Here is a 15,831-nt window from a genome sequence, read left to right on the forward strand (position 1 = left end):
ATCTTGCATTCATTAGACATTCACAGGCTGCTGAAGTTCTTTTTGGGCAAATCTAAGACAATCCGGCAAACTCATCAACTGTTTCTCTTTCATGGTGACCAAGTTGGGCCAACCAGTCTCAAAGCTACCCATTGCATTCTACATATCCAAGGCTATATCTCCTTGTGCTACTTACTACATGGCAAGTCTCTGTCCTAAAGCACATGCCACTTGGACAGTTGCTGCTTCTGCTGTCTTCCATAAAGGAGTTGATGCCATCTTAGAAGCAGAAACTTGTTCCTGTGTGCACACTTTAGCCAAGCAGTATAAGATTAATGACTTATCCAGGTGTAGGATGGCTTTTGCCAGATCAGCACTTTCTGGTCTCCTAGAGTCCCACCTTTCCACTCTAACTAGTTACCTCTCTCTCACTCCATCTCTGGGAATCACCCATATGTGATGAATACTGCAATAGTAATTTCAGTTAGGGCATAGTACAGTTTAAGAATGTACCTTAACAGTAGATGTCTTCCTGATCACAGTTGCAGTATCCCCCCTTCCCCTCTGTATCTCTTGCTTTTTGATCACACTTATGCATACATGCTTTCTTGGGAGATTTTCCTAGTTTTTCTAACTAAACCCCTCCTAGCTGACTAGATGTTCTTCGTGTTTCACTGCTGCAGTCATTACATTTGGGGGTAATCTGCTGGCAGGTTGCCCTCAGTTGGCCTGATTAACAAACTCTTGGGTCCTGCATCAGTTGCTGTCGCTTCTTTCATGACGTCAGGTCGTCTGAGGTACAAAACATGCAGCCGACGCCTTTACATCAGTCTTTCTTGCCGCGTGGTGCCCGAAGCAGAAGCAGTTCGCAAGTGCCGGTTGGCCAACTCCTGAAATTTTCATTTTTGAGTTTCAGAACTGAAGTCTTCAACTAAAAGCTAAGTACCCCATTGGGGAAATTTTTTCTTGCTCCTTACCGATGTCAGTAAAAGTTAATAACTGCATTACTTGTGGGAAGCAAATACCTCAAAAGGATTTTCATTTGTACTGTATTCCTTGCCTAGGCCCTGACCACAACGTGCCTTGCTGTCGGTTTTGTGCTAAATTTAATCAACGGACGATTAAACGTCAGTATATTTTTGCTTCTAAATATTATGGCTCAAGATTTAATTATCCAGAAATGTCGTCGGTTAGCAATCCAACTACCAGAATACCTAAAAAATACAAAAAGAGACAGACCGTCGAGGTCCAAAACCGCCACCGACGCTTCTCTTAAGCCAGTCGCCGGTTCACTGGTACTCAGTGAGGCGCTTTCGCAGCCCCTGATACCCGCTACTTCTGATTCGCAGGCCTCTACTGAGACCCATTTGGAGTCCGGTATGCTGCGAGATACTTCAATTATGGAACCCGCAGATGTCTCTACCTTAGATGGGTCCAGAGCTGCTGTGCAGGCACCGGCTTCTGAGGGTGTTTTCAGGCCTACAGATTTGTATATTAGACCGATGCCATCTTCAAAACTAAGGCCAAAATCTAAATATATGTCTAAAAAAATGATACCCTGGCCACGTGCAGGCCCCTATGCCTAAAAAACAAATGATCAAAATGGCTGAAGATTTAATTACACTGATCAGGGGTAGCCAACCCCTCCTTCTAAGAGGCCTAGGCAAGACATTGATTATGAATCTTCTGAACAGGATTCTATTTCTTCTGACTCTTCTAATTAACAGGATTTGTCTATTCCTACTTAGAGGACTCTGATGCAGAGGATTCCATTCCTTCTGCCTCTCCCCCTGAGGATTTTTCTTTTGGGGAAACTTTACATGCCTTAAGGGAACATTTCCACTGGGAAAGTCAGAATTTCTCTGAATCTAAAAAGAGACTTAGGGATTTTCTTCTACTTCCTCAGCATGGGCCTTTGGCTATACCTCCTGTTCTAGACATTGTTGTTGATGTTTTTTCTGAATCTAGCATGACTCCTGATTCTCTGCCTCCAGCTCCTTGTAACCCAAACAGATAACTACAGCGTTCCTGACTCCCACAAATTCCTTTTCAAAAACCCTATTGCTGATCCTGAAACCATTTCTCAGGGTCCCAAGGGCATTAAGGCCTCTTTTGCCAAAAATCCTACCCCTTCTGATAGAGATTCAAGGGTGCTGAATAGATGGGGTATAAAGGTTTACACGTCTGCAACCTTGGCAATCAGGGCCTTAAACTGTCAATTTCGTATGCTTAAATTTCAACAGCATATCATAGGACTACTTAAACAGAAAATGATGTTAATCTCTGATTGTGTGGAAAATAAAGAATTGCAGGATTTATTGCATTCAGTTGAACAAGTTGGGAAATTTGCAATGTGGTTTTGATTCCTTGGAGGCCTCTTGCAGGGCTGCTGTAACTGGATCTGTGCTAAAAAGGCATGCTTGGCTCAAAGAGCAAACTCTACCTGACCATGTTAAAGCAAAATTGAATAAATCCATCCTCCCAACCATAGCTTTGGGATTCTACCCAAATGTAATGACTGCAAAAGTGAAACATGAAGAACATAGTACATTTGTGTACACTTACCATAAATGTAGATGTTCGAGTGTATTCACTGTTGCAGATGTTCATCATGCATACAGCTGCAGTCATAACAGATGGGTTTTCCTGCCGTCAGGCGGGTCCTCGGTCGGCCGAATTCCAAAGTCTAGGTCTGGCGTCAGATGTCGTCGCCTCCTCCCTGACGTCAATGTGACAGGGGTATAAAAGAACCAGCCAACGCTATTTTCTTCAGTCTTTCTTGCCGCGCGGTGCCCGAAGCAGAAGCAGTTCGCAAGTGCCGGTCGGCCAGCTCCTGAGATTACGAATATTTTTCAACCGAAGTCTTCTTGAAAGCTAAGTACCCCGTTGGGGAAACTTTTCTTGCCTAAGACCGATGTCAGACAAAGTTAATAATTGCATTTCATGTGGGAAGCAAATACCACATAAGGATTTTCATTCCCTCTGCATTCCTTGCTTAGGCCCAGACCACGACGTCTCGGCCTGTGGTTTTTGTGCTACATTCAACAGACACACTATTAAGCGTCGGGTGGAGTTCGCCCAACACTATTTTGGCAAAAGTTTAATTACATTATGTCATCGGATACTGCGACTCCAGTTTTAAGTAAAAGACGCAAAGATAAGGACTGATATACAAGGTCTGCGACTTCTACCAACACCACGCCAAAGCCGACTACAGGTGGTCCGGTTCTCAGTGAGGCGCCTACGCAGCCCCTGACTACTGATGACACTTCTTTGGCGGTGTCTTCAGTGCCCGAGGTCGCAGGCTCTTTGGCTCACACCCCGACTACTGATACCAAAGCCACTCTTGGCAGTGAAACTCAGAATTTAGACAGGCCTGCCACCTCTCAAGGTATCTTCAGGCCTTCCTCTTCTTTTTCCATTAAGGCTTTCACTAAGTCTAAAGCAGCCATGCATACTAAAAGACAAGCCCCACAGGGCCCCTCTCAAGGCCCCATGCCTAAAAAGCAGATGCTCAAAATGGCTGAGGATTTGATTACTCTTATCAGGGGTTCTCAACCCCCTCCGGACAAAAGGCCCAGAGTGGAGGAAGAATCCCCTTCCTCTGACCAGGCCTCCATTATTTCAGAACATTCTGAAGACCAGGAACATTCTTACTCCCCTTTTGAAGATTCTGATGCAGAAGAGTCCATTCCCTCTGTCTCCCCCCCTGAGGATTTCTCATTTGGGGAAACCTTACATACCTTGAGGGAACACTTCCACTGGGAAGGCCAAGAGTACTCAGACTCCAAGAAAAGGCTTAGGGATTTCCTCTTGCTCCCTCAGCACAGGCCTCTGGCTATACCTCCCATCTTAGACATACTAGATGATGTGTATTCGGAGGCCTGCCTTAACACAGATTCTTTATCTCCAGCACCAGTCAAGCCTGACGGGTATTACCGGGTTCCTGATTCACACCAATTTCTATACAAAAGCCATGCGGCTGACCCAGAAACTATTTCACAGGGTCCCAAGGGAATTAAGGCCTCCACTGCTAAAAATCCATTACCTTCAGAGAGAGATTCCAGAGCTTTAGAAATGTGGGGGAAGAAGGTATACACCTCGGCCACCTTAACCATGAGGGCATTAAGCTGTCAGTTCCATATGTTAAAGTACCAACAGTTTCTGTTATCACAGTTGAAAAGCAAAATGTCACAACCTGAACAACCAGACTTGAAGGAGTTGCAGGATTGGTTACATAGTGCAGAACAAGTGAGTAAACATACCTTACAATGTGGTTTTGATGCTGTAGAGGCCTCGTGTAGAGCTGCTGTTACAGGATCAGTCATACGTAGACATGCTTGGCTCAAAGAGCAAACTTTACCAGATCATGTCAAAGCTAAATTACTGGATGCACCTCTGCAAAAAGATGTATTATTTGGTGTTAAAGCTGAGGAGGTATTAAAGAAAATGGAGGAAAAGGCAAAATCAGTGCAAACAGTGAAAGATTTCCTACAGGTACAACCTACACGTTTCAATAGAAATTGGCCTTCCAAAAATTGGTCCTTTCCAGCCATGGACAGACCCCAAAGAGGTAGATACAGGCGCCTGAGGGGTAGAGGGCAATCTCAAGGATCGTTTAGAGGCAGACAATGGCAAGCACCTACACAAAGAGGTGGTGAGGATAGTTCACAGCCATTCAGAAAGCAGAACCAATGACTTCCCCCTTTGCATGCCAAGCAAGGCTCAAATGGCAGCACCTTTAGGCGGAAAACTGGCATTATTTTCAAAAAATTGGCATGTTGTCACAAAAGACAAATGGATCCTGGACATTATAGACAGAGGCTACAGATTCCACTTTCACACCCTTCCAAAAATGAGAGGCATGCCAATCCTGCCACACAATCAAAGGGCAGAGGCACAAAAACAAATTTCAGATCTCATGGACATGAAAGCTATTCAAGAGGTACCTGCACAAGAACAGAGTCAAGGTTTTTTTTTCCAGACTCTTCCTGGTACCAAGAAAGGGAAAAGATTGGAGACCTATTTTGGACCTATCCGTCCTAAACACATTTTTACTCGTGCCAAAATTCAAGATGCTCACATTACAGCAGCTTCTTCCCATGCTGGGCAAGGAGTCTTGGCTGGTAACATTGGACCTCAAGGAGGCATACCTGCATGTCCCAATCAGACAAGATTGCAGAAGATACCTCAGATTTCTTGCAGGTTCAACCCATTATCAATTCTCTGCATTGCCCTTTGGCTTATCTACTACACCCAGAGTGTTCACGAAATGCCTGGCATCAGTAATTGCCTTTTGCAGACTTCAAGGGATACAAATATACCCATACCTGGACGACTGCCTGATCCAAGCAGACAGCAAGCACATACTTCTAAAACACCTGGCGTATGTAATAATGTTGTTGAAATCTCTCGAATACACAGTCAACAAAAAGAAGTCAAGACTAACACCCTCCCAAACAATAACTTTCCTGGGTGCCAGCTTGGATACAAACACCCAGATGGCCTACCTCACGTCAGAGAAACAAGGGCAACTAACTCAATACTTCAGAAAACTGGCAACTTTCACCAGGCTGACTGCAAGGAAAATCCTGCAGGCTCTGGGATTCATGGCATCTTGCATCCTACTAATCCCATGTGCCACGCTGCATATGAGGAACTTTCAGTGGTACCAAAAAAAACCTATGGTCTCAACACAGCCACAGTTTGGAGACAATAATACCACTGATTCCATGTCTGCAAAAGGAATTTCTGTGGAGGGCTCAAGCATGCCAAAGAAACACAGGTCTGCCATTCTGCAAGCCTCAAGCAAATCAAGTCATCACAACAGACGCCTCGGATTATGCCTGGGGGGCGCACATGACAGATCGGTGCATTCAGGGCAAATGGTCCCAAAAAGAAAAGCACCTACACATCAATCAAAAGGAAATGCTAGCAGTAATAAATGCTATTACAGCTTTCAAAGACCTGCTGCATCCAGGCCAGCTATTGATAAGGACAGACAACACCACAGTCATGTGGTACATAAACAAACAGGGAGGAATCCATTCATACCCCCTATGTAGGCTAGCCATGTCTCTTTGGGACATGGCTCTGGAATTGCAAATCGAGCTTCAAGCACAGTTCCTGCCAGGCAAGGAAAACACGCTGGCAGACAACCTAAGCAGAAATATGACAGACCCACACAAATGGAAGTTGCATCCTCAAGTTTTTTCAAAGATAATTCAAGCATGGGGAAGGCCAGACATAGATCTCTTTGCCTCCCACAGAAATCACCAATTGGCAAAATTCTGCCCAAGGATCTTTCATCCACAGGCCTTGAAAGTGGACACACTCTCTTTCAGTTGGACAGCAATGACAGTTTATGCCTTTCCACCTCTTCCTCTGCTGCCCAAAGTTCTATTAAAAACCAGAGCAGACAGACCAAAGATGATTCTCATTGCTCCAGACTGGCCAAAACAACACTGGTACCCACTCCTGAGGAGCCTGACGCATTCCCCACCATAGATACTGCCTCTAATGCCTCTTCTACTGACTCAGCACAACTTCAAAACTCTTCACAGTCAGCTGAAAACACTCAATCTAGCTGCATGGAAGATTCCTTAAAATCACAACAGACCCTACTCTCCAAGGAGGTGCATTATGTCATTTTGGAGGCCAGAAGACCTTCTACTAGAAAAGCCTACTCCGCAAAATGGAAACAGTTTTGTGCTTGGAATGAGAAAAAGGGCCAGAACCCTGGAATACTGAATTTACCTCAAATATTACAGTACCTAGCTGAGCTGCTAAGCAGAGGACTTTCATTCTCCTCCATCAAAATCCATGCCTCAGCCATTTCTGCAGAATACAACACTGATCCTCCTTTATTCTCTCACCCCCTCTTAAGACAGTTCCTCAGAGGGGCTAAGAATATAAAACCCCCAAGGAAACAACCAGTACCTGCTTGGGACCTCAGTTTCATTCTAGAAAAACTAACTTTGCCTCCCTTTGAGCCAGCTGCCTCAACAGAACTGCGATATTTGTCCTGGAAAACAACCTTCCTGCTGGCTATCACCTCAGCTCGCAGGGTTTCGGAACTACAAGCCCTCATGGCTGTGCAGCCTTTCATCATTTTCCATCAGGACAGAGTATCCTTGCGAACCAACCCTTCCTTTATGCCAAAGGTAGTATCCAGGGTAGCCTTGAATCAGGCTATCCTCTTACCTACCTTTTACCCCAATCCTCAAAACAAAGGGGAGAGACTACTACATTCCTTGGACATTCATAGACAGCTACGTTATTATTTGGACAGAACAAAGCCTTTCAGAAAATCAGAGCAACTCTTTGTGTCCTATGCTACCGGAGCTCAAGGGAAGCCTATTTCCAAACAGACAATCTCAAAATGGATAGCCCACTGCATACGCTTTTGTTACTCTTTTCATGGTAAAACTGTACCTGCAGGCATCAGGTCTCACTCCACAAGGGCCACAGCCACCTCTGCAGCCTTCCTCAGGGGGGTTCCTACCAAAGATATTTTGGAAGCTGCCACTTGGAGTTCTGTACATACTTTCTCCAAGCACTATCACCTACCATTATACTCCAAATCTAGAGCAGGCTTTGCCACTGCAGTCTTGCAGGGCATCCTGGCTCCTCCTAGTTCCACCTAGTGCCTACCACCCCTTTTTTAGCTTTGGTATTCTACCCATCTGTTATGACTGCAGCTGTATGCACGATGAACATAGTACAGTTTTGTACCTACCATAAATGTAGATGTTCGAGTGCTAATACAGCTGCAGTCCAGGTTTCCCTTCCTCCTTCCCCTCTTGGGACAGGCCTAATGGCTAGCACCTCCTCATACAACCTGATTGGGGTATTCTTTTATGGTGTATTTGCTTGCAACTACTGTTTTTTGATTATATTGCATTGCATTATTACATAAATTTATGTATTGCCTTCCTTCTGGGGGCACCTGACATCTGGGGCAAGAAAAACTGAAGAAAATGGCGTTGGCTGGTTCTTTTCTACCCCTGTCGCACTGACGTCAGGGAGGAGGCAACGACATCCGACGCCGGACCTAGACTTTGGAATTCGGCCGACCGAGGACCCGCCTGACGGCAGGAAAACCCATCTGTTATGACTGCAGCTGTATTAGCACTCGAACATCTACATTTATGGTAGGTACAAAACTGTACTTTCTGGTTACCCACCCTCCAGACCCCTGTTTTTCTCTTACTATACCTCTCCTTTCTTTTACTATGCTCAAAAGCCTTTTGGGGTGTATTTGCTTTTGTTTGGAGACATATTTTTTTTGTTTTAAATTATATACTTATATTTACATACATATTTTTTGCTCCCCATTTGGGGGGCACCTGACATCTGGGGCAAGAAAAAACTGATGCAATGGCGTCTGCTGCATGTTTTATACCCCTGACGACCTGACGTCATGGAAGAAGGGACAGCAACCGACACAGGACCCAAGACTTTGTTAATCAGGATGACTGAGGGCAACCTGCCAGCAGATTACCCCCAAATGTAATGACTGCAACAATGAATACACTTGAACATCTACATTTATGGTAAGTGTACACAGCTGTACTTTTCCTCTCTCAGTTGTCTTCAGGCCACTGTTGGAGATAGTCCAAGGTTCTGGTGCATCCACTCATCCTTTATAAATGGACACACATGAACTGAGGTTCTACATTAGACACGCCTTCATGGAGGGTAAAACTTTGTACCATGGCCAGACATCAGTGACGAAACCCATCTATGATGAATACTGCATTAACGATTAGCAGGACATACACTGTTATGGTAAGTTCTTACACAACTGTACCTGTTCATCGTGTTTCACTGTTGCAGTCATTATTCTTGGGTTATCCTGCTGGCAGGCTACCCTCAGTTGGCCAGAATTCCAAAGTCTAGGTCCGGCGTTGGTTGCTGTCGCCTCTTCCCTGACTTCAGAGCACCAGGGGTATAAAAGATGCAGTCGACGCCATTTTCTTCAGTCTTTCTTGCCGCGTGGTGCCTGAAGCAAAAGCAGTTCGCAAGTGCCAGTCGGCCGACTCCTGAGATATTCAAATCCGAATTTCAGATCTGAAGTCTTCATTAAAGCTAAGTACCCATTGGGGAAAGTTTTTTCTTGCTCCAGACCGATGTCAGAAAAAGTTAACAATTGTATTTCTTGTGGGAAGCAAATACCTCATAAGGATTTTCACTCTTACTGTATTCCTTGCCTAGGCCATGATCACAATGTTGCTAGCTGTCAGTTTTGTGCTAGATTTAACCAACGCACTATTAAGCATCAGTTCGATTTTGCATTTCATTATTTTGGCCGAAGATTTAATTATATAATGCCATCGTACCAGCCAACAACCGGAGTTTACAAAAAACGCAAGGACAAGGAAAAGGATAGGCATCCGAGGTCCAAAACTGACGATGAGGCCTCTGCTAGGCCAGTTCTCAGTGAGGCACTTTCGCAGCCCCTGGCGCCCGCTACCTCAGAGCCACAGGCCACTTCTGACTCCCACGTGGAGCCGACTGGGCCTCTGGATACGCAAGGTATTGGACACTCGGAAATCATTCCCTCAGATGAGTCCAGAGCCGCTGAGCAGGCTACGGCTTCTGAGGGTGTCTTCAGACCTACACAACTATATATTAAGCCTTCTTCAGCTTCAAAGACTAAAGCAGCTCTAAAGACAAAGAAACAAGTACAGCATTCTCCTGCTCAGACTTCCATGCCTACAAAACAGATGCTCAAAATGACCGAACACCTAATTACTTTGATCAGGGGCTCCCATCCCCCTTCTGATAAGAGGCCTAGGCAAGAGACAGAGTATGATTCTTCTGATCAGGTTTCTATTTCCTCTGATTCCTCTTCTGAACAGGATTAATCCATGCTTCCCTATGAGGATTCTGATGCTGAAGAATCTATTCCTTCAGCCTCTCCTCCTGAGGATTATTCTTTTGGGAAACCCTGCATACCATGAGGGAGCATTTTCACTGGGAGAGCCAAGATTATTCTGAATCTAAGAAAAGGCTCAGGGACTTTCTACTACTTCCTCAGCACAGACCCCTTGCTATTCCACCTGTTCTAGACATTGTAGATGATATTTTCAGAGTCCGGCCTGTCCCCTGACTCTTTACCTCCTGCACCTGCTAAGCCAGACAGATACTACGGGGTCCCGGATTCTCATAAATTCCTATATAAAAACCCCGCTGCTGACCCAGAAACTATATCTCAGCGTCCCAAAGGGGTCAAAGCTTCCACTGCAAAAAACCCTATCCCCTCCAAAAGGGATTCTAGGGCTCTAGACAGATGGGGGAAGAAAGTTTACACTTCTGCTACCCTGGCTGTAAGGGCTTTAAATTGTCAGTTTCATATGCTTAAATATCAGCAATATTTAATGTCACTGCTTAAACAGAAATTGTTGACAAATACTGAATGTTCAGAAAACAAGGAATTACAGGATTTATTGCATGCAGCTGAACAAGTGGGAAAGCATATTTTGTAATGTGGTTATGATTCACTGGAGGCCTCTTGCAGGGCCGCTGTTACAGGTTCTGTTATTAGAAGGCATGCTTGGTTAAAGGAACAGAATCTGCCTGATCATGTTAAAGCAAAATTATTAGATGCACCATTACAGCATGATACTTTGTTTGGTACTAAAGCAGAAGAGGTGTTGAAAAAAATGGAGGATAAAGCAAAATCCATGCAGTGAAGGATTTCTTACAGGTACAGCCACCCAGGTTTAGCAGGAACTGGCCTTCTAAAAATTGGTCCTTTCCAGTGTCAGACAGACCACAAAGAGGCAGATACAGGTGTCCCAGAGACAGATCTCAGCCCCAAGGCTCATACAGGCCTAAACAATGGGGTGCTCCTACCTCCAAAAGCAGAGAAGACAAATCACAGCCTTACAGGAAACCGTCCCAATGACTTTTCCTCTACCACATCCAAGCACTTTTCTTTTGGCAGCCCCCTTAGGGGGAAAACTAGCACTTTTTTCATCAAATTGGCAAATGGTTACCCAAGACAAATGGGTCCTGAACACAGTGTCCCAAGGCTACAGATTCCATTTTCACAGTCTACCAAGGTCAAAAGGTATGCCAGACCTGCCACACAATCAATGGGCAGAGGCACAAAAACAAATTACAGCCCTCATGGACATGAGGGCCATTCAGCAAGTACCACAACAAGAGCAGGGCAAGAATTTTACTCCAGACTTTTCCTAGTACCCAGAAAGGACAAAACCTGGGGACCATTACTGGACCTGTCTATACTAAATACGTTTCTAGAAGTTCCAAAATTCAAGATGTTGACTCTACAGCAGCTACTGCCCATGCTGGACAAGAAGGCTTGGCTCGTAACGTTGGACCTAAAAGAGGCATACCTGCATGTCCCAATCAGGCAATCTTGCAGAAGATACCTCAGATTCATAGCTGGCTCAAAGCATTACCAATTCTCTGCACTGCCCTTTGACTTATCTACTACGCCCAGGGTCTTCAAAAGATGCCTGGCACCAGTAATTGCGTTTTGCAGACAAAAAGGAATTCAAATATATCCCTACTTGGACGACTGCCTAATTCAAGCAGAGAACAAAGATATTCTTCTAAAGCATCTGGTGTTTGTAAAAAGATTTCTAATTGGTCTAGAGTACACAGTAAACGAAAAGAAATCAAAACTAGTGCCCTCTCAAGAGATATTATTCCTGGGTGCAAGCTTAAATACAACTGCCCAGATGGCTTATCTCACGCCAGACAAACAAAAGCATCTGACTACTTACTTCAAGAAATTGGCAACAAAAACCCACTTATCTGCAAGGAAAATCCTGCAGGCCTTGGGTTTCATGGCATCCTGCATTCTATTAATTCCATATGCCAGACTGCATATGAGGAAACTACAATGGTATCTAAAAAGTGTTTGGACTCAGCATTGCCACAGCCTGGAGACAGTAATTGCACTAATTCCCTGCCAGCAACAGGAGTTTCGATGGTGGGCAGAAGCCTGTCACCACAACAAGGGTCTGCCATTCAATCTACCCACAGCCAGACAGACACTGACAACGGATGCATCAGGTTGTGCCTGGGGGGCCCATATGGCAGGAAAATGTATTTAGGGCACATGGCCTGCAAACCAGATGCATCTTCACATCAATCAAAAAGAGATGCTAGCTGTTCAAAATGCCCTGACAGCTTTCAAGGACCTGCTTCATCCAGCACAGTTACTGATAAAGACAGACAACACTACAGTCATGTGGTACATAAACAAGCAGGGAGGTACACATTCCTACCCCCTCTGCAGACAAGCAATGACCTTATGGGACACAGCATTGCCTTTTCAAGTTCTCCTGCAAGCACAATTCCTGCCAGGAAAACAAATACTCTGGCAGACGAACTAAGCAGAAACCTCATGGATCCCCGCGAATGGAAACTGGATCCACAAGTCTTCAGCATGATAATAAGGAAATGGGGATGCCCAGACATAGATATATTTGCCTCCCTACACAACTGCCAATTGCAGAGATTTTGCACAAGGATTTATCACAAGCAAGCATGGAAAGTGGACACCCTATCCTTCAGCTGGAAAAATCTAACAGTATATGCCTTTCCTGCACTGCCTCTCCTACCCAGGGTACTCCTAAAGGTCAGACGAGAAGCCAAAAATGATACTGATTGCACCAGACTGGCCATGCTAGCACTGGTACCCAATCCTAAAGAGCTTGTCTCAAGGTCCAGCATGGATATTTCCTCAAAATTCTCACTTTCTGACCCAACAAAACAATCAGATCCTGCACAGCCAACTCAGGACCTTAAATCTGGCAGCATGGCAGATAATGTAGCCATTCAGAACACTCCTCTTTCAAAAGCTGTTTTGGATGTTATCTTGGAGGCCGGGAGGCCCAGTACCAGAAAATCTTATGCAGAGAAATGGAAGAGATTCTGTGCTTGGAACCAGGAACAAGGCATTGGCACGTGTGTACCAAATATCCCTCAGATTTTACAATACCTAACTGAGATGCTGAACAAAGGCCTTTCTTTCTCATCAATTAAGATTCATGCCTTTGCCATTTCAGCCCATTACAATGCAGAGCCACCTATCTTTTCTCATCCTTTAATAAGGCAGTACCTCAGAGGGACCAAAAACATTAGGCCTCCAAGGAGAGCACCAATTCCGACCTGGGACCTCAATTATGTTCTAGAAAAACTCACACTGCCTCCTTTCAAGCCAGCATCAACAGCAGATATGAAATTCTTATACTGGAAAACAGCTCTGCTCCTAGCAATAACCTCTGCAAGGCGAGTCACAGAGTTACAAGCACTCATGGCTGTGGAACCTTTCATCATTTTTCATCCAGACATGGTTTCACTGAGGACAAACCCTACATTTATGCCTAAGATGTTGTTCAGTGTGGCCCTCAACCAAAGCATTCACTTGCCTACCTTTTATCCAAATCCACAGAACAAGGGTGAGAAAATTCTGCATTCCTTGGACATACACAGGCAGCTATGCTTCTGCTTGGACAAAACTAAAGCTTTCAGAAAGACTGAGCAACTTTTAGTGTCATATGCTGCGGGATCACAAGGAAAGGCTATCTCAAAACAGACTATTTCTAAATGGATAGGCCATTGCATCCGTTTCTGCTATTCTCAACATGGCAAATCAGTGCCTAAGGACATTAGGCCTCATTCCACCAGAGCAGCAGCCACTTCAGCAGCCTTCCTCAGAGAAGTACCAACCAAAGATATCTTAGAGGCTGCAACCTGAAGTTCAGTGCACACCTTCACAAAGCACTACCACTTACCTCTTTACTCTAAGTCCAGAGCAGGCTTTGCCACTGCAGTCCTGCAGGGCCTCATAGCCTCTCCTAATTCTATTTAGCCCAGCCACCCATCCTCAGCTTTGGGATTCAACCTAAGAGTAATGACTGCAACAGTGAAACACGATGAACATAGTACAGTTGTGTACCTACCATAAATGTAGATGTTCGAGTGTATTCACTGTTGCAGTCCAGGTTACCCACCCACCACCCCCCTTTTCTTTGCTGGGTCTACCTGCACTTCTCTATCCTATACAACCTATTTGGTGTATTTGCTTGTAGATGAAGAAAATGTAATTTTTGTGCATGCATTTTTATTGGCATATTTTTCAGCCTACCAAATTGGGGGCACCTGACATCTGGGGCAAGAAAAACTGAAGAAAATGGCGTCGGCTGCATCTTTTATACCCCTGGCACTCTGACGTCAGGGAAGAGGCGACAGCAACCGACGCCGGACCTAGACTTTGGAATTCTGGCTGACTGAGGGTAGCCTGCCAGCTGGATAACCCAAGAGTAATGACTGCAAAAGTGAATACACTCGAACATCTACATTTATGGTAGGTACACAACTGTACTTTTTTTCAGCCAGAATGTTTTCTATTTGAAAGTTATGATGAAGTAGTGTAAAAAGTCAGTTTTGATTTTCTAGACCTAATAATGGTACCTTCCAGTATAGAGCCACTGCAGTTATCTGGTGATTTTTTTTTTTTTAAGAATAAGGATGCATTGCAGAACTTTATCTACATGTAATATTTTATTTATTTATTTATTTTACATTTATTTTACATTTGTTGACCGGGCTAGTCTAGCTGAATACATGTCCATTTTCAGTAGAGGCCCGGGGAGAAAAGCTCCACATAGTTATACACAGTAATTACAATATAAGAATAGAAGTTATACAGTGTTGTTAAAAAAAAATTAGAAAATTTAAGATAGTACAATCAAAAGGAAAAGTGTTTTTTTTTTTCATAGTTTAGCATAGTATTCCAGTTTCATGGGTTACAGTGATAAATTTTGCATAAAATGCTTATATTTGTGTACAAAAGGATAGATTGTAAATATTTCATATGAAGACATAAAGGAGGGGAGTGAAAAGTTAGAGGGAGAAGAAATTAGTCAGGGTTAATGCAGGTGCATAGCCAGTGATTATTGAGATGTAGTTTTAGATGTTTTTTTAAAAAGTAGTAGAGAAGTCTGAGCTGTGATATCGGATGGAAGTTTATTCCATACTTTTCCCACAGAGTTAGAGAACATGGAGTCACCTGCTGAGTTGTTTGATTTAGTAGTGTTAATCAGCAGTTTGTTTGAGGAACGTAAATTTGTGAGGTTGTTGTAAGGTGTGATAAGGCTAGAGAGTATAGGAGTATTGCTAGGTAGATACAGGATCTTTTGAGCTATAGTGAGTTGGTGAAATTGAAGCTGGTTAAGGAATTCAAGCCAGTTTAAGTGTTTAAGATTTAAACAGTGGTGGGTTCTGAAAGGAGAGCCTGTAGCAAATCTAGCAATATTATTATAGGAAGTTGCTAGTTTCTTGAGGTTGTTTTTAGAGATATTAGTATATATCGGAGCAGCATAGAGCAGAGTGGATAGAAGGTGAGTTCTAGCTATAGCAGACCTAGCTTCTGGTGAAAGATAGTGTTTGATGTGATAAAGGGATCCCAGATGTTCATCGTGCATACAGCTGCAGTCATTACAGATGGGATGTCCTTCAAGGATGCATCTGCAGTCCTTACAAATGGGTAGTCCTGTCGTCAGGCAGCCCTTCGGTCGGCCGGATTCCAAAGTCTGGGTCTGGCTTCGGCTGGTGTCGCACTTCACCCGACGTCATAGCTGCAGTTTTTCGGGTATAAAGGCATCAGCCGACGCCATCTTCCTCAGTCTTTCTTGCCGCGTGGTGCCCGAAGCAGAAGCTGTTCGCAAGTGCCGGTCGGTCAGAACCAGAGATTTCATACCGAATACTACTTCGAAGACTTCTAAAAAGCTAAGTACCCGTTGGGACTCTTTCTTGCCTCAGCCGATGTCAGAAAAGTGAATAACTGTTTAACTTGTGGGAAACAAA

This window comes from Protopterus annectens, chromosome 5.part1 (assembly GCF_019279795.1).
Source record: "Protopterus annectens isolate FY-2018-M chromosome 5.part1, PAN1.0, whole genome shotgun sequence".
NCBI lineage: Eukaryota > Metazoa > Chordata > Ceratodontiformes > Protopteridae > Protopterus > Protopterus annectens.